We start from the raw sequence: 19,713 nt of genomic DNA on the forward strand, positions 1-19,713 counted from the left end.
ATTTTTGGACTCATACTACAGACCTTATTCAAATTTCACCAGTTGTTTTTCATTACTGTTGTTTTTCTATTCTAGGATTTCCATACTTCGTTTAGTTGTTACGTCTCCTTGTTTTCCTCCAATATGACATAACTCCTCAGTGTTCTCTTGGCTTTTAAGTCCTTGACATTTCTTAAGAGTACTGTTCGGTTATTCTTTAGAATATTCTTCAACTTAGGTTTACCTGATGTTTTCTCATGTCTACACTGAAGTTACGCATTTGGGGGAAGGATATCACATAGCTAGTGCACTCTTCTCAGTGCATCAGATCAGGAGTACATAATGTCAATGTATTTTATTACTGGTGATATGAACCTCTATCCCTTGCTTAGGGTGGTGTCTGGCAGATTTCTTTGCTTACTACACAGACACTATTTTGTGACTATGTAAATATGCTGTGTCTTCCTAAACTTCCGTGCACTAATTTGAGCATACATCAGTGGATCTTGCTTACCATAGTTATTATTGTGTTGCTTTAGTAGTGATTTTCTATTTCTCTCACTTCTTTTACACTTATTAATTGGAATTCTTCTGTAAGTATGGACCTATGGATATTTATTTTATTCTTTGGGTTATAATCAAATACTGTTGTTATTTAATTTGTTGCTCAAATTGTTCCATCTTTGGCCATTGGGGTTCTTTCGGGTAGGCTCCTGTATCCTTTCAACATGTTCATATATATATATATATATTTTTTTTTTTTTAAACGCATCACAAGATGTCTCAAGCTTATCTTGTATTTTCCCTCTCCCAACCCTGGAATCAACCACTTCTCCAAGGCGCCAAGGTTGCTTTTATCAGTGAATGGTATTTAGAAACCAAATCTGGGTACTACGGGTGTTCACTGCTACCGGAATGTCAATGTTTCTAGATGCTCTCAGTGGATAATGCTAAGGAAATATATGTATGTATGCTGACCCATATACGTATACACATTCTATATTTATTTCTGTATCCATCCATTCATCCATCACCATGAGGTCATACTGAGACCTCCCAACTCAATCCAGCATCACGGGGTACATTCTAGCCTTTCCCCTTTGCTTATGTGGACTTCTTCAACTGTGAGAAACCTGAATCTCATTATCTACAATATACTATTTGTTCAACTCTGGTAAACATAAAGTTTCAGAACTCCTACCCATAATTCTGTGAGAAACAAATTTATCTACAAGAATACAGTTGTTTGTGCACAGTTCTTCTGACTTTAGCCCTTACAGTATTCAGTTAAAACACTGTTTTCCAAAGTTACTTGGCTTCTTTCTTCTTCACCCTCTTCACTATGGTATGTCATTCACTTATAATAGAGTTAGGTTCACTTGTCAGTGTCTAAATTTCATCTTGCATTCCTCCATTTGCTGATTATTTAAAGTTCTGCATACAGAAACATGTATTCCTTGTGGTACAGAGTTCTGTGGGTTTAGATAAACACGTAGTAATGTATTCACCATCACATTACCAGACAAATGCTCCATCACCTCCAAATTTCCCTTAGGCTGCCCTCTTTTAGTAATCTTCTGTTCCCTCCCAATCTCTGCCAGCTACTGATCTGTTTTTTTTTTTCTATCCTTATAGGTTTCCCTTTTCCAAAATGGCATATGAAAGGTCTGGCTTCTTTCACTGGGCAGATTGCATCTAGGATTAATCTATATTGTTGTGTGAATCAACAGTTTTCTTTTATTGCTGAATACTGTCTCATTTTATGGACATATCAGATTGTTTATCTAATAACCAACTGAAAGACACCCAGGCTGTTGCCAGTTTCAACATTTTAGTTTTATAACGAACCACCACCATAATGATACAAAAATACTGTAGCATGGATTTTTCACAGACTAGAATCAATCCAGAAGGAAATTTTGTCTTTCAAAGAGATTACTCTACTGTTATCATTAAGATTCAGTACTACAACGACAAAAATCCGGATTTATTTGAAAAATAAAAAATTCCTTGCATTAAAAAAATGAATCGCAGGCCAACCTTTTGGTTAGCAGCCATAGCTCTTAACTACTGCACCACCAGAGCTCTGCAGGTTCACATTTAAATATTGTTTACATCATTTTTTATATCTGGGAAATTAGTTATATAAAGTAACTTTTGATACGAGGAACCTAAAATTTATTTCTCTCTGAATAATTGTAACACCTCCTTAAATTCACTTACTGTATTTCTACGCAAATAACCCATGCCTTCTACATTTGTTTGCCAACTGCTCCCTCCTACCTCGAGGTATTTTTGTATTGCTGTTAAAAAAAATGAGCATAGCATGCTTATAAAAATATTTCATATTTTAATATATAGATTTATTGTAATAGTTTTTATTATTATACTTGATATTCATAAGAAATGTATATTTTGACAATCTTTTAATTTAATCAAATATTTTTATGTGAATGAGCTACATTTCTCAAAGAGGGCACTGAAATGCATGGTTGTTTCTAAAATAATTCTGATCGCTTTAAAATTAGTAAGTCTAGAGCAAAAATAATTCTAAATCTCATGAATTAAAAAAAAAAATTTCCGTACATTGGTATTTTAAGACAATCACACTAAAATGATTATTTCCTATTTTGAAGGAGAAAACAGGACACAGATCAAACAAGAGTTAAGTAACTGTGAAGTGCTCGGCTTCAAGACTTACTCATCTCATGGGGAGGGGGTTGAGTTGTAAGTGAAAACTAGAACGATTATTCTGGGTATCAGGTTAATTGTTTTAGGCATCAGGAGTCAAAAGAAATTATTACTATAGTCATACTTTTAAGCAGATTATCCTATTTCTTTGCAAATAATGCATGTGATATACATTTTTTTGCCAACCATGCGACCCCCCAGCGTTATTTTTTTAAGCATGCTATGCCAATTTTTTTACACATGGCTGACATCAATTGACACTAAGGATACGTGTTAAACTACGAAATAAGTAGACCTAATATAACCTAACAGTTTCAATTAAGATGATCTGATCAGCTTTTTGCTTTCAGTTGTTGAGCTAATGTGTTAAAATTATCAACTTTAACAGACATAAACACAGTTTATTTTCTCATTACCAGAGGACTACCAAACTTGATGGTCCCTGACTTCTTGTTGACCATGGCTTAGTACTTTATTATACAATTATGATCAAAAGATGATGAAGCATAGCTTTGTTTTATAAATTCTTAGTGATATTTATTTCTTATAAAGCATATGAATTAGAGGAAACAATTTTTATAAACACACAACTTAGAAATCATTCACTATACAGAACAGGGATACCCTCATCATCCTGTTTATTTTGTATTTTGGATGGTTACACACTGTCTTAGTCATCCAGTGCTGCTATAACAGAAGCACCACAAGTGGATAGCTTTAACAAAGAAAAATTTATTTCTTCAAGGTAAGTAGGCTAAAAGTCCAAATTCAGGGTGTTAGCTCCATGGAAAGGCTTTCTCTCTGTCAGCCTTCTCATCAGTCTTCCCCGGACTAGGAGCTTCTCTGCGCAGACTCTGGGTCCAAAGGATGCGCTCTGCTCCTGGCACTGCTTTCTAGGTGGTATGAGGTCCCCGTCTATCTGTTCCCTTCTCTCTTTTATATCTCAAGAGATTGCCTTAAGACACAATCCAATTTCCTAGACTGTGTTCTGCCTCACTACCACGACTCCCTCATTAACATCATAAGAGCAGGATTTACAACATATAGGAAAATCACACAATACTGGGAATCATGGCCAAGCCAAACTGATACACACATTCTTGGGGGAACATAATTCAATCCATGACACACAGTGTTGTGGAAAATACTGATTCATACAAAAAAGTAGCTGCCAATGATAAAAATTTTTGTGTTTGTATGTTTGTTTTAAATAACACACTTTGTAAACTCAGGTACTTTTCAATAGAAAAGTGGGATGGCAGGGGAAACTATTCTGAGGTCTATATCAAAAATACATGCAAGTGTCTCCAATGTGTAAAAAATTAGTATATGTAACATATTAAAAATTTTGGTTCAAAAAGTTTAAAACACATATGCCAAAATGAAGGAAGAATCAAATGTCTATAAAATCCTGAAGCACTATGAACTCTAGGATTCCAGAAAACACAAACACAATTTGAAAAGCACTTGGCATCAGAGGCTTTTCCCACTTAGTGAGAGTAATCTACGTTACATGGTAAAAACCCAACAGGGAACTATTTCATGGTTATGTTAAAGGGGGAAAATATGTTACACTGTATTACATCAACCCCAACTCATTTCCTACAAAATAGCTAACACACAGTAAAAATGTCTATACACAAATGATAGCCACATAAGATATAAAATGCTTCAGATATTGCTTCCTTATCCCCAAATAATTATCGTGGTTTTTAACAAATGCTTTGTATGCAATAACAAAGCCTCTCCATGCATCAGCAACATCTTAGTCCGACAACATTCTCTATCGACACAAGGCAAGCTTTTCAAAACGATACGTGTGACTGACATCCTACCAATTGTATTTACAGTATCTCCAATGACACTCCCCATACACTGTTTTGTTTAAAACGTTGCACAGGGTTTAGGAGATGAAAATATAAAATTTCTCTATATAAACATCAGCCAAAAGAAGTATATAGAATTGTATTTTCCAAAATGGTAGCCACTAGCCCCATTTAGGAGCCCTGGTGGTGCAGTGGTTGTGATCTATGACTGCTAACCAAAAGGTCAGCAGTTCACATCCACCAGCTGCTCCTTGGAAACGCTATAGGGCAGTTCTACCCTGTCGTATGGGGTCTCTATGAGTCAGAATTGACTCGATGGCAACAGGTAGCCACGTGTGGCTATTGAACACTTGAAATGTGGCTAGTCTGAATTTAGATGTGCTGCAAGTGAAAAATATACATCATTTTTCAAGACAGCATGAAGAAAACGTAAAATATCTCCATAATTTTTATACTGATTACTTATAGAAATGATATTTTGGATACAATAGGTTAAACAAATAAAATACATTAAAATTAATTTTTCCTGTTTCCTTTTACTCTTATAATGGGGTTATCATAAAATTTAAAATCACATATGTGGCAGGCATTACACTTCTCTTGGACAGGGCTGTTTTTAGAGAAGCATGTATGTTCCACGACATGTTTAAGTATTAAAAGCCAAAAAACACATTCTACTGGGAAAATAATTGAAGAGATATTCAACACAGTATGCCTCAGTGAAATCATGAAAGTAAGAGCCCAAAATAGTCTAGCTTACAAAATAAGTATTCTTGTTACTGAGAGGTTAATAAAATGACCTTGTCAGGCTCTGAGACCAAAAATCTATACCGGTCTCAGATGCAAGGTGGCGCCACCTGGTGGTAGTCGTCCATTCGGGCTTAAATATAGATGGCTCTGTGCTCTCTGGGACCACACCAAGACAGAAGTGATACCAGAAATAACACTGGAGATGTGAGGACCTAACCTGTATGATTCCTGCTCTTCTTCCCACAATATCTCCCTAACTCCCTGAAGATTAGAACTTGCACTAGCCCTCATTTGAGATTAACCTTTTTTCTGTATTCATGCTGTGTACCTTATTGCATTATCACAAAATACAGGATTTTATTGTTTTTATAAACAAAAAAAAATCATAAATGCAGTACCTCTGCACAAGGGGGCTGGTTCAACTTTATACAGGAGCAGACATAAAGTGAATAGAGTACTGATAGACTGTTAAACCAAAGGGGGGAAAAATAAACAAACCCAAACTCGTTTCTGTGGAGTTGATTTCGACTCATAGCGACCCTATAGGACAGAGTACAACTGCCCCACAGGGTTTCCAAGGAGCTGCTTATGGATTCAAACTGCCGACCTTTTGGTTAGCAGCTGAGTTCTTAACCACGGTGCTGCCAGGGCTCCAGATTGTTAAAAGAACTCTGTAAGTACAGTGAACTCATTTCTACAGACTGACAGCTAACTTAAGGCTTTTGTGAGTTCTCTGAAACCACTCAGGCATTTTCAGGACGATGAGACAAATGATTTGGTTAAACTAAAATGGTGGAGACATGATAGGGCTCTCTGCCTTGACTGGGAAAGAATGGTTCATACATGAGTACTCTCTACACATTATTAAAGAATTCCTAGGAGAGAATTTTCTACTGAGATTTCAGTCATCTTAACACCTTACAATCTACAGAATTTCCCCAGAACATTCTTCACACCCACCTCTTCTATCAGCAGTGAAGTGTATGATTCAGCGGACACTCTAGCCCATGACTACTCAGTGATGCTTCTCTTCAAGTATGATACAATCTCAAGTGTTGGCAGCTGATAGCCCTTTTACTTTTCTGTTCCTTTTAAAGGGCAACCGTACACTGCAAATTTCCTAAGTTCTGCACTACTTATGACAGGTGCTTTTATATTTAAACAGAAAAATCAAGAAAGAGACCAAACAAATCTACTGGCATCTTACTTTTCATTGGAATCCCGCAAAGAATGAAAAGCAGCGTCTCCGTCAAAGTTACTAATCGGAACACTTCTAAAGTGGCCCAGCAACTGAGCACAGTTCCCACAGACTGCGTTTTGCTAAGTCTCATCATAGTGGGTGTTGGGCTCTTCACAGGTTGTTACGCTCACACTATACTCAAAAGATTCCTCTTGAATGGCCTCAGTTATTTGGAATTGAAATACTGAAATTACAAATACTATAATTTGTGGGGCTTTTTTTTTTGGGGGGGGGATATGGTTAAAAAGTAAACAAAATATTTCCCAGAACAGAATGGGGGTATCACCCAACCTGCACTCAATATGAAATCATCAGTGAGAATGTGACACGTGACATCAGTGTTGGACGACAAAGCGTAACCTGAAGTTCACCAGGCTTAAGAGGGAAGGAGGGCGTTTCCAGCACTGCGTTTATCCGTGCATTGCCCTTCTTCCATCCCAGCCTTTCCCAGAGGCTGCTACTTCACCACTGCTTCTCACTGATTTGGTCGTTTGTGCAGGTGGCTGTGGCCTAGAGCAGAGAAACCTGGGATCAAGACACGTGGGTCTGAGTACCTGCCTTTCCACAAACTCCAATGTGGCCCTAGGCGAGATGCCACAGCTCTCTGGGCCTCACTATTCCCACCTACAAAATTCGAGGCTTGCTCTAGGTCAGCAGATATAAACCACACAAAACCTTTCAGGGGAATGGGAGCCGAAAATTAGCAGAAAGGTCTCTGGAGCCCAACTCAGTTCACCAAAACTGCTCTCATTCATCTGTTTTACATACAGAGCTTTAGAAGGTTTTCATTTGAAGAACATGCTCTGTAACACTAAAAAAAAAAAAACTTGGTAACTGGTCTTTTGGATCCATCGTAGCTCTAGTATTCCATGATTGCTCTGTAGATATAGATGAGGGCATAAATACTAGGTTTCCCAGGTTTCACACACATCCATAGCATTTGACCCTAAATGGAACACCACACACACACACACACGCGCACACACACACACACACACACACACACAGCTCTTCCCTCTGATACCGGGTACCAATCCTAAGGCTTACCACATGCCAGTTCTCCTCAACAACAAAACTAACTATATTTTTAAGATTGGATGAAGGGCTGGAGTAGCTCCTCCCTACATAGGGAGTAGAAGTCATCAATCCCTCTGACCAGCCTTTGAGTGGCTCAAAAGCAAGGTGAACCTACCCTTGCTCCCACTTCTTTGCCAGCATCCAGAAAGGACCGTCTCCCCTCTGCTTCATCATGTGGCAAACTCAAAGGGCAGGGCTCACGTCTGCTTCTTTAGTCCCAGTTAGGTGGCCTGGGCTTGTAACAGGCCTAGCAGGCTCTCAGGTCCCCAACACATTCTCCAATCTAGCTTACCTTGGGCACCTTGCACTTTGGGTTACAGAGCTGATGCCTGACTTCTCAGTACTTTGTGTATATACTCCTCTAGCCAGAGTATCAAAGAAGGTAGTGGGGTATGAATCAGTACCAAACCCTACCATGAACTTCCAATCGTTACTTGAGAATGTCGTTTAACTTCATTTCTTCACCTCAGAACCACTTTAAAAGCCAGATATTATCATCCTAGTGAAAAACCAAGGTTCAGGGAGGTGAAAGAACCCACTGAGGTAGAACCCAAGATAAGTGGCTACTTACCATCCTCCTTGGCGGGGGGCGGGGGGGGCTCCCTGATTCATGATTTGAGAGGCACTGCATCACCCGCTAGGAGGCCTGGGGAGCACAGCAGGCAGCAACCAGCTAAGCCCCTGCCCTCCTCCAGGAGGAAAATGCCTGGAAAATAATGCCCCTCAGTGGGTCAGTACCAGTTCATTATTAGTTGTTAGGAGCCATTAGTTGCCAGGCAGTTGCTAGGCACCTGGGATAAAAAAATGAGTAAGACCCCGTGGGGGACTCACAGTCCGGCAGGGGAAACAGACACACATAATAATGGGCAATACATTTTTCATAAAATAAATTACTGTAATACATGCCCAGATGAAGTTGTGCACCAGGCAGTGTGAAGTCAGAGAGAAGAAAGAATCTATACCAAAAATGCTAAATTACGACCACAAGAAATCTTTTTGGGGTGACAGAAATGGGGTAAAGATTTATGGTGATTGCTACAAAACTCTCAATTTGCTAGAAATTATTACATTTTATACTTAAATGGGGGCAGTTGAGGGTATGTAAATTCTACATCAATGAAGTTGCTAAAAAAAAAAATGAACAAACTCTGATGTCTGAATGTTGGAACTGAAAATTAACTTGAAAACCACCCCAATATGGTGACTGGATCATTTGTTATAAAACAGTGAAGGATACAATTTCAAAAAAAATGTGCTGACGTGTCATGGGGTTTTCTACGATACCATGTCATATTATGTCACAAGGCAGGATGAGTTTAAAATGGATCTGTGTTTGTCATTTACCAAAAATAAAAATTAAAAGAGCATGTAGTTAAATTTAAAATTCTGCTGAAATAGGAAATACATTTTATTCTCTTGAAATAAGTTGTTGCGATGCAGAGTCTTAACTGTAAAAAAAAAGGAAAATTAAGATTGGCTGCGAGCCCTTTGAGACCAGGAAGACTGTTGCCAGACATGAGGGGGAGGCAGGCTGGTACACTGGCTTTATGAAACAAAGGATTCAGCTGGATGACAGGGGCTGTAGGATGCTTTCCAAACTAAGAAAAACTAACTGTGGATGTTAAGATGGTTAAAAAAAAGTTGCTGGAACTAGGCTGGGTCAAGCCAGATGTAAGGATGTTACTCAAAGATCTACTGAGGACATTTTAATGGGTCACTATCGATTTCCCAGGTGCCCTTGAGTCGATTCTGACTCATGGTGATCCCCTGTGTGCCACAGTAACACTGTGTTTCCATAGAGTTTTCAGTGGCTGGTTTTTTGGAAGCAGATCATCAGGCCTGTCTTCTAAGAAGCCTCTGGGTGGACTTGAACCCCTAATGTTGCAATCAGCAGCTGAGCATGTTAACCATTTGTGCCACCCAGGGACTCCACTATTGATGTGGTTGGTTGATTTTTTTCTCACCTCAAAATGGATGTATGGGTATGTATCACAAGGTACATGTACACAAATGCTCGATGAAACCCAAATAAATATTGCCTAAAATATGCAAGGCACTAGATTGAACAATGCATGTCCACTGTGTACCTTGTATTTCCTTCTTGCATTATCCTTTAAAACAATCAAAGGTTTAGCAATTGATATAAAATTCTAAGTGATCAGCATATTAGGAAAGACATTTTCCTTATATCCCAACCCCCATAATTCTCTTTACCTCAGTGATTCTAAAATTACTTTAGAACAAGTAGGCTACTAACAATCACATTCCATCTGCTCACCAACCTGCCTGCTCCACATATTCTGAAGCTAATGATAGCGTGAAGCAAAGATAACAATATTTGTAAATGACGTCACTGTCAGCATCATCATTACAGATAAACCCGGTGACATCGAGTCCATTCCGACTCACAGCGACCCTATAGGACAGAGTGGAACTGCCCCACAGAGTTTCCAAGGAGCGCCTGGCGGATTTCAACTGCTGACCCTTTGGTTAGCAGCCGAAGCACTCAGCCACTACGCCACAGGGTTTCCCTGAAACTTCTGAGTATCCACTTCAATCTCAGCATCAGGAGAGATGCCATTGTCCCCATAAAGCAGACAACTTGTCAAGTTACAAAAACAAACAAACAAAAAAAACCCTGCTCTTTTAAGGCTAAGAGCTGGATGGCTAATCTTTGGAGATTTCTAAACTCCTGAGTTCAGCATGCTGGATGTGACTGAGAACAGGTGCTTACGGATTAAATATTAAATGTGAGCTACGGTTCAGGTTCTTAATAAAATTAGATTTTACACAGTATGTGAGAGACTTCCTTAACCTCAAACCCTGAAAATCTTTCTCCCTTTATACCACCAAAACCTGGGAGACCAATCCATGTTCAATGTTAGTTTTAGCTGATTTTTAAATGCCGTCTACAGGTTATCGATTCTTCAGTTTAAAATCTCCTTCAAGTTAATAGAAAATTTTAATATCTATGGCATTTTTTTTTCCTTTTGTTATAGTCAATGTACCTTTACTGAGTTTTTGGATAGAACAATCAAACAATATTCTTTATGCAACCCCTGAATATATAGATTTAAACCTTGTTAGTTCTTCATATAGATTACTAAATTTGTGATGGCAATGTTAACATTAGAATGATTTTACCAAGAGTCTAGCATGACGTAGCATTCTCCACGTTAGGGACATGAGCGTAATTTTCCAACAGACGGTGGGAAAGTTAAATCCTATTCTAGCACTTCAAAGAGGCACAATACATACCTAGAAAGTATGTTTAATGGTATCAACAACCTAAATGGGGAACTGGATTTTACTCCTTCTTTATAGTCAAATAACTCATCACAGTTTTATTAATTTTCCCACGGTAGTTCTCGCTACCAACAACTCCTAATTGCCAACCCCCCTACCTCTCCCTACACCTTCAAATTACTTTTTGATTTATATAAATATTGTATCTCTAACATCCACAAACATCATCTAATTTATAGCAACTTCTATTTATGTTAGTTTTCTCATCAGTAATTATTACCAATCTACAGGTGGCTGTTCTGAAGTTTCAAATGATAATTGCTTTTGGACGTCTTAGATTCAAGTGTCTACATAAATACACGGTCTTGACCCAAAATAACCTGTGTGAGCAAGACAGCTGTCCTTCCTTTACCTGTATCTACTGCTAAAAACACTACTCTGATTAACAATCTCCCCTATCTAGATTCCCTGGGCATTAAGATAATAAACATAATGAGGCATTTAGCAGAAAAACTTACCACTAAAATGAATTAGCATGAAATAAATAAAAAATAATTTAACCTCCAGGAAAAATACCGTTTCCTGGAGGTAAAATTACTCATTACTTATTAAAATAAGGCTAGGAGGCACCCTTTTCTTTAAGATACAAATTCAAATCTAAAAAGTAAACACAGGGAATTTCAATTTTTCTCCCTGGGGGGTTCTAATGTTAGCAAATAAAAAGATCAGGGAGTATCATGACAAACGGAGAAAATGATAAAACTTAAGTGCAAGTCAATTACATTTAGAAAGTGAAGGTGAGGCTCACTCAAATCTGTGTAAATTAAAAGATAATCTCTCTTGGGTAAAAAGTAAACTATTTGTCCTTTTGAGATGGTCATTTCCTACAGAGGAACGATTGAGACCACATTTTAAATAATGTGTTATTAACTAAAATATAATTAGAATCAACACTGACAAGTAAAATATGAAAAGAGAACCAAGTGATGAAAATAAAACAGTTCTAGAACAGCTGTTATCAGGGGGAAAAAAAGGACTTTTCAGAGACCACACAGCAAAAAGACTGTGGAAGGAGTTGCTAATTTCAGGTTTAGGTCCTTGGACTGGATAAAGAAAGCGTCCTCATAAAAGACCTAGTAATAGTTATCCCATTGCCTCTCTCTCTCATTCCCCCACAAGACACAGAGATGCAAATACAGGCACACTCACGTTCACAGACAGCATTACGTAAGAACGGTAAAGAAAAGGGAGGAAACCTCTGGAGAGCCTTGTCTCCTTGCCTAATTCAGCAAATCACCCAGTAAACTGGCAGCACCGGTTTCCTGTAAAGACCAACCTTGACTATAGTTCATCAAACAAGAAATGCCAGTGCTTAAAGTCACGCTTTTTATATATGATCAGAACACATGATCTGCGAGGCAGGAAGAGTCCAATGTACCCCCTCCCACCCCCGCAGACCAGACAATGTGATATTGGAGGGCAGACAGAAAACAATTTAATTTAGAAGCAAAGATAAGACAGGTTTTAAACTGCACTTGTTGTAAAACGAGCTACATGGCAATACGAAATAGCAAAGATTATTCCATGATGCAGGGTTGTACAAATGCTTATTCATATTTAAAAAAAAAAAAAACCCAGGACAAAATGAGATGGTAGTCTAATGCTGCTGCAACCCAGACATGGAAAAGAAGGGGGAGCAGAATAGAGAACTCAGTAGTACACTATTTAAAACTATTTTTACTGTGTCTTAATTAAAGTGAGCCTGGGCACGAAATTGAAAAAGAAAAATTTTTTTTTTTTGAAACCACAGTAAGGGAGAATTCTTTTTATCTTGAGTTTATATATCTTTTTTTAATTGAACTTTAGATGAAGGTTTACGGAACAAACTAGTTTCTCATCAAACAGTACACACATTGCTGTATGACGCTGGTTAACAACCCCATGACATGTCAACACTCTCCCTTCTCAACACTGGGTTCCCTATTACCAGCTGTCCTGTTCCCTCCTGCCTTCCAGTCCCTGCCCCAGGGCTGGTATGCCCCTTTAATCTTGTTTTGTTGCATGGTACTCTTCAATCTTCGGCTGAAGGGTAAGCCCCAGGAGTGACCTCATTACTGGGCCAAAAGGGTGTCCGGGGTCCATACTCTCAGGGTTTCTCCAGTCTCTGTCAGACCAGCAAGTCTGGTCTTGCTGAGTTAGAATTTTGTTCTACGTTCTTCTCCAGGTGTATCACGGACACTCTGTTGTGATCCCTGTCAGAGCAGGGGGGTTAGCCAGGCACCATCTGGTTGTACTGGACTCAGTCTGGTGGAGGCTGTGGTAGATGTGGTCCATTAGTCCTTTAGACTAATCTTTAAGGGCGAATTCTTGCAATTCTTAATAACTACTGTTGTACAATGACAGCAATAAACACATAAGTGAAAAGGTAAAAAGATGATGAATTTTTCTAATGTATATTTTTAACAAATAATTATTGTACTTTATTTTCCCATTGCTGTTAATTACTGTATTCTTTGAAGGTCCCTGTGTAGCTAAAGTTTAAACGACTCTAAATAAGTTAAAAAGAGTCCCTGTGTGGCACATACGGTTAAGGGCTCAACTACTAGCTGAAAAGTTGGTGACTGGAACTCACTCAGAGGTGCCTCTGAAGACAGGCCTGGCAATCTGTTTCCGAAAAGTCACAGCCTAGGAAACCCTGAGGAGCACAGTTTTACTCTGCACACACGGGTCGCCATGAGTTAGAATGGGCTGGATGGCAACAAACAACAATATAAGTTATAAGCTCCCTTATCGGCTTCAACTCCCCTTACCTCATCCCATCTCAGACAGAGTAACTACTCCTCAGCTTTTTATCATTTCTATTAGACAGCAAAGTTTCTTAAGACTGGGGAAAATGCCATGATGCCTCATTTGTTTTTGAACTCCCCATATTCTCAGCATACTTAATGCCTAGCACAAAGGAGTTCAATAAATAGATGCTTTATAAAATAATGAACCATTGAGGAAATGAAATGGGGAAGAAAATGGTAGCTGTCCTGTGTGACAGAGCCAGGCCTTCCACAAGATGGCTTTGGCCCATTGTACTCTTAACTATGTATACTTTTATTATTTTTATCTTTGTGCAGCCTTCCCGCTCCCCTGCTTACTTGTGTTCTCATTAGGCACATGTGTCTTATTCATGTTCATATCTAGTGCACAGCACTGGGCCAGGCACAGAAGAGGCTGCTTAGAGACTGTCTGTGTGATAGATGAATGAATGATCTAGCTACTGAACTTGCTTGGGGCAAAAACACTAATTCTATGAACATTTAACGAGACTATAAATTCAGTATAAACCTTTGTTATCAGAGGTTGTAGAGAGACATTCAGACATGATCTGTGCCCTCCAAAGACTTCACGATGACTATCGTACTACGTCACTACAGGGAAGAGAGGCAGCAAGGTGCTGTCACAGGAGCCTAGACACCAGGAAACAAATCCTGGTGGATGCTACACTAGTTGTGTGACTTTACATTTGTAATAAATGACTATTGCATTTTCTTCACACGACAGGATTGGGCTGGATCACTAATTTTCCAAAAAAAAGAAATTCTTTTTTTAAGAACAGATACCTGAAAATAATATTAAGTGGAACTCCAAATACTTATCTAAAAAAGGTTAACAGAGGAGCGCTTGCTTGGGCAGCACATATATTAAAAACTGGACTGATACAGAGAAGATCAGCATGGCCCCTGAGCAAGGATGACACAAAAATTGGTGAAGTGTTCCATATTTTTTGGAACTAACTTGAGCTGTGAACTTCACCTAAAGCACAACTTAAAAAAAAAAAAAAAAGGTAATAGTGGAGCTGCTTTCATTAGTCTGAAATAGGCATGAGGCTTTGGGAGATAGAACTTGGCCCCCACCATCCTCCCTTTTGCCTCTCCTCACTCACACCACTTAGGGAGGCTCCTGAGATATCTCCCTGGAACCCTAGGACTCCATGGAGCGCAATTAGAAAGCCAGTGAATTAAAACTTGTAAGTCCCTTCCGGAAACCCTGGCGGCACAGTGGTTAAGTGCTGTGGCTGCTAACCAAAATGTCAGCAGTTCGAATCAACCATATGCTCCTTGGAAACTCTATAGGGTAGTTCTACTCTGTCCTATAGGGTTGCTATGAGTCGGAATCGACTTGACGGCAACGGGTTTGGTTTGGTTTCGAAGGTCCCTTCCAGTCATAACATTTCATGATTCTATAACCTGACTTCTAAGGTTCAATGAGATACCTCTTATGCACGTATGCATTATCCCACAAATTCTGCAGCATCAACATCTTTCCTATAACTGTTTTCTAAACTACACAATTGTAGACTAGATCTTTGGAGAAACGTGATTCCTTGTACTATCGTGATTATTCTTTGTACAGCCTCTTACGGAGTCTTCATAACACTATGCTCGGCAAAGGCAGAGATAAAGGGGCATATCCAGATGTGTATTATTTCCTCAAAGAGCTTCTGACCTAACGGTGCATTCTTGCGTGTAACTACGGCAAGGAGGGGAAACTGATGGTATCATCAGATACAGTAAAACAGAGGTTTAAGAGCTGAGATTATTTCTGGTTGGTTAAGATCAGGAAAGACGATGGGATAGGTGTAATCTGAGTTGGGCTTTAAAGGAGAGTTAAGCTTTGGACACAAAGGAATGGTGGGGACATATATTCCAAGCAGAGGTCACTTCATAGACACTGACAAAAAGGCAGGAAGCCATGGGGCATGCGCACAGAACTGTCCACAGTGGCAGCCTGGTGGAAATGGAGGCTATGTGAAGACAAATAACAAAGAACAAAACAGATTACTGGCAGAAAATGCAGAGCCTAACTGAAAAACATCAGAGCTGTACGTTTCTATCTGGAAGCATCTTTTACAGAGGTAGCAGTTGAAAGCTTTAAGAATGAATAAGACTGCTAAGAGAGAGACTACAGTGGAAAAAGGCAATTCGAAGTGTTGATTTTGGGGAGGTACCAACATTAATGAGATCACAGGAATCAGCAAAAGGCTGGTAAGGGGCGCACACCATCACATGGAATAATACACACAGATCTGCATATTTACCAAGAACAAAGCTTAGTCCCTGACCTGCCAGATCACATAAAGATGATACATGGCAGTGTCTCCTAAAGTGTGTTCCAGAGAACACTAGTTTCAGTTAATGTTGAAAGGTGCTTTATGATCAAAAAAGGATGCATTGATTAAGAAAGTTTGGGATACTGGCCCTTTATCTTCCACAGAAATTCAAAACGTACATTCGATTTTTAAAAGATTACAATCCTGCAGTAGAATAGAGGAATCTATTTAAACTTTGTTTCACCAGAATTTATTCAAAAACTCATCCAACCCATAAACCCTTTTTGTTTAACAGACTTTGGATACAGTGGTGGTTTTTCCACAGGAAGTCAGCTTGAGCAAACACTGATATACAGTAAAATTCAGACACTGAGTACATTTAGACTAGAAAGGATATTAGGTGATCATGTCATCCACTCTTCGATATTTTATAGGTGAAAAAAGTAAGTTAATTGTATGATAAGCTATCATAGCACCTTATCCTTGGTAGGTGATGAGGAGTAAATGTAGATATGTAAGCATATAAATGAGAGGGAAATAAAAAGGAAAAAGACAAGTAGGGTATTAATTAGAGCTTTAAAAGCTGCCATCAGGGATAACCGGCTTTATGCTAAGTGTTTTAGAACACTTCACAGTGTTATGTGAGGCTTAATAATTGATCTCCTACAGAAGAGGAAAACGTGGCCCTGAGACTAATTTTGCCCTAGTGAACCTGCTAGGAAATGGCAGAGTTGGAATTCAAACCCAAATCTGTATGACTCTAGAGTTGGGCTCCTAAGCACCATGCTCCCTTAACTTGGCAAGAATCTGCTTCTTGTGTAAACTCCCACAGCCCACCTCTAGACAAGGACCCAAATAAAGCTTTCTTGCACAAATTCTCACTACACAATGATTATAAAGGAAACCTACTGTACGAATCCAACGCATCAAAAATTTAGATTTACAAAACAGGTTCTCAGGAATGTATTTATGTCCTTTGTAAAATAACTTTTCCTCGAAAGTTCCTCTCCCCTAGTGTGAATGTTTATAATTATTTCATTTTTATTAATTTTCTCTAGAATGCATAGTCTGCAAAGATCAGGCTATGCCTTTAATATTTCAGCAAGACTCTATATCATTTACAAAATTTTTCCAGGACATTCACATTTATTCATGAGAGATGAATCCAAAGAAAAATTATTACTTTGGAATTTAAACCAAGAATTCTCAATAATATCATGAGTTTTCTTTGAAATGGTGCTTTGTCTTTAAATGTCTCATCATGTCTACACAAAGACATACAAGGTACCCATGCCCCCTCCCCCCGCAAAAAAAACAAAACCCCAATCCAGACCCTCTGCTATGGAGTTGATTTTGACTCACAGTGACCCTATGGGACATAGCAGAACTGCCCCCATAGGGCTTCCAAGGCTGTAAATTTTTATGGAAGCAGATTGCCACATCTTCCTCCTGTGGAGTGGCTAATGGGTTCAAACTGCCAACTTTTCGGTTAGCAGCTGAGTGCTTAACCACCACACCATCAGGGCTTCTTAAGGTACTATGTTTTATGCAAATAACATGATCTTCTATGTTCGTTTGCCAGCCATGCCTTACCAACACCATGTAATAAGAAAACTAGCACAGCAGAGCTTACAAAAATACCCTGTGAGGGGAGGGTGCTTTCGGCAAACAAATGTAGAAGGCCTGCCTTATAGGCATAGAAACACGGTGCTACATATGCACACAAATATCAAAGGCTTAATTCAAAACTGTGAATCCCTAATTTAAAACAGTACCATATGCCCATACAATAAATGAAAACAATTCAAGTAGTATTGGTATTTTTCATTCATTGCAGCATATTATATGTGAAAAGTAGTTAATTGTTGAGCTACTTTTTCCCAACTCGCATATGAAAGAACAAGATAGGTCTCAGCTTATGACTCTGTAAACCTTAGTTCATTACAGGTTGCTATGTTAGATCACATGGTAGAGAAATATCATGAGTCCTTAATATCAGTGAAAATCATAAATAAAACTCAGATGCAGTTCTAACATGCATTTTAATCTAGTTCCTTGACAACTTGATTTAAAATGTAATAAAGATTCTTACCTAACAACAAGAACAAAAAATTAAATCCTTAACTTCTAAGCTTATTAGCTAAAATTTAACAAGGATGGTATCGTTGGTTTATCAAAACCAAAATTCAAACCCGTCGCCGTTTCTGACTCATACTGATCCTCTAGGGCAGAGCAGAACTGCTCCACAGGGTTTCCAAGGAGTGGCTGGTGGATTCAAAGGGCCGACCTTTTTGTTAGCAGCTGAGTTCTTAACCACTGTGCCACCGGGGCTTCTTTATCTGCGATAAAGGGACTTGACATGAGCAAGGCTTCTAGCTCGGTACTGGGCCTGACTCCATTTTGCAGGTTTATTTCTCAGAAGTTACTTCTACTTTACAATTGTCAGAAAGGTTGCTAACTAGGTCAAGGGTTGCTAACACATCTTGGTTGCTCAGGTGTCCCAGGAAACATGTGACTTTAGCGGTTAAGCCGATTATCAGAAAAATGTTTTAATTACCCCGCACTTTTCCATGGAAACTCTGGTGGCGTAGTGGTTAAGAGCACCGGCTGCTAACCAAAAGGTCAGCAGTTTGAATCCACCAGGTGCTCCTTGGATACACTATGGGGCAGTTCTACTCTGCCCTATAGGGTTGCTATGAGTCGGAATCAACTTGACAGCAACAGGTTTCGGTTTAGTTTGCACTTTTCCATAGCTTTGTATACAAAGTAGAGCACCTACTTAAAAAATTATTTTCTTTTTGTTTACGGTTTTTCCAGTAACTGCCTAGGAAATCCTGGTGGTGCAGTGGTTAAGTGCTACAGCTGCTAACTAAAAGGTCGGCAGTTCAAATGTACCAGGTGTTCCTTGGAAACTCTATGGGGTGGTTCTACTCTGTCCGATAGGGTTGCTATGAGTCGGAATCGACTTGACGACAACAGGTTTTTGGCCTAGCCACCAGCCTCACCTGTATACCCTCCTTAAGCCTTGTATGCAACCCAGTTAATGTCAACCAAACAAAAGTGTTTTATTGCTGTGGTTGTGGTTTTTGCATTTATAAGCGCTTGTCAGAGTGAGCGATGCTAAACTCTGTGGGTATCACTTTGTGCTTCCCAGTTCAAGCTGTCTCCAGTCCTCAATAAAGCTCTTTACTTTTTAAAAATTTCAACAGAGGCCAAGTTTTACTCTTTCACATCTATAACAGTATTTCCCAAAGTATTTACCTTAAAACACTACATTCTACTATCAAATAGGTTCAGAAAAAATTTACAAACTCTATTCCTCTTTTGGAGATTGATGATATACGCTGGCATTGTTTATACAAGTTCCTGGAAGTTCTGCAGTTAAAAAGAATTTTTTTTTTTAACTTTATTTAATCAATAATTTCTCAAAGCTTATCTTCCACAACCACCCCCCTTTTTGCATAATATCTACCAATATCCTTGCATGGCTAGTGTTACAGGAAATAGGATCAGAAAGTAATCTATGCAGATGGGAAGGAAAAGCAAAAAACCCAGTGCCATCGAGTCGATTCCGACTCATAGCGACTCTATAGGACAGAGTAGAACTGCCCAATAGAGTTTCCAAGGAGCACCTGGCAGATTCAAACTGCTGACCCTATGGGAAGGAGATAATTAAAATAAAGAGTGCCAAAATCATTAGTTTTGGATTTGGGAATATTATGGAATTTTATCAGCAAATTTTCTTTTAGGATGCTTTTTTTTTTTAAGGATACATTAAAAAAGATAACTGTTTATAACGTAAC

General features: G+C 38.9%; 1 protein-coding gene and 1 non-coding gene across 15 annotated transcripts in view; one reads left to right on the plus strand and one right to left on the minus strand.

Moving 5' to 3' along the window:
* Positions 1-19,713, minus strand: part of PSD3 (pleckstrin and Sec7 domain containing 3) — a 739,247-nt gene that overhangs the window by 104,111 nt on the left and 615,423 nt on the right. The window lies entirely within an intron of this gene.
* LOC126066167 (U6 spliceosomal RNA) lies at positions 14,478-14,585 on the plus strand. The gene has a single exon (XR_007515022.1). It is a non-coding gene; the product is annotated as a U6 spliceosomal RNA (small nuclear RNA).

This window comes from Elephas maximus, chromosome 22, assembly GCF_024166365.1.
Source record: "Elephas maximus indicus isolate mEleMax1 chromosome 22, mEleMax1 primary haplotype, whole genome shotgun sequence".
Classification (NCBI taxonomy): Eukaryota; Metazoa; Chordata; class Mammalia; order Proboscidea; family Elephantidae; genus Elephas; species Elephas maximus.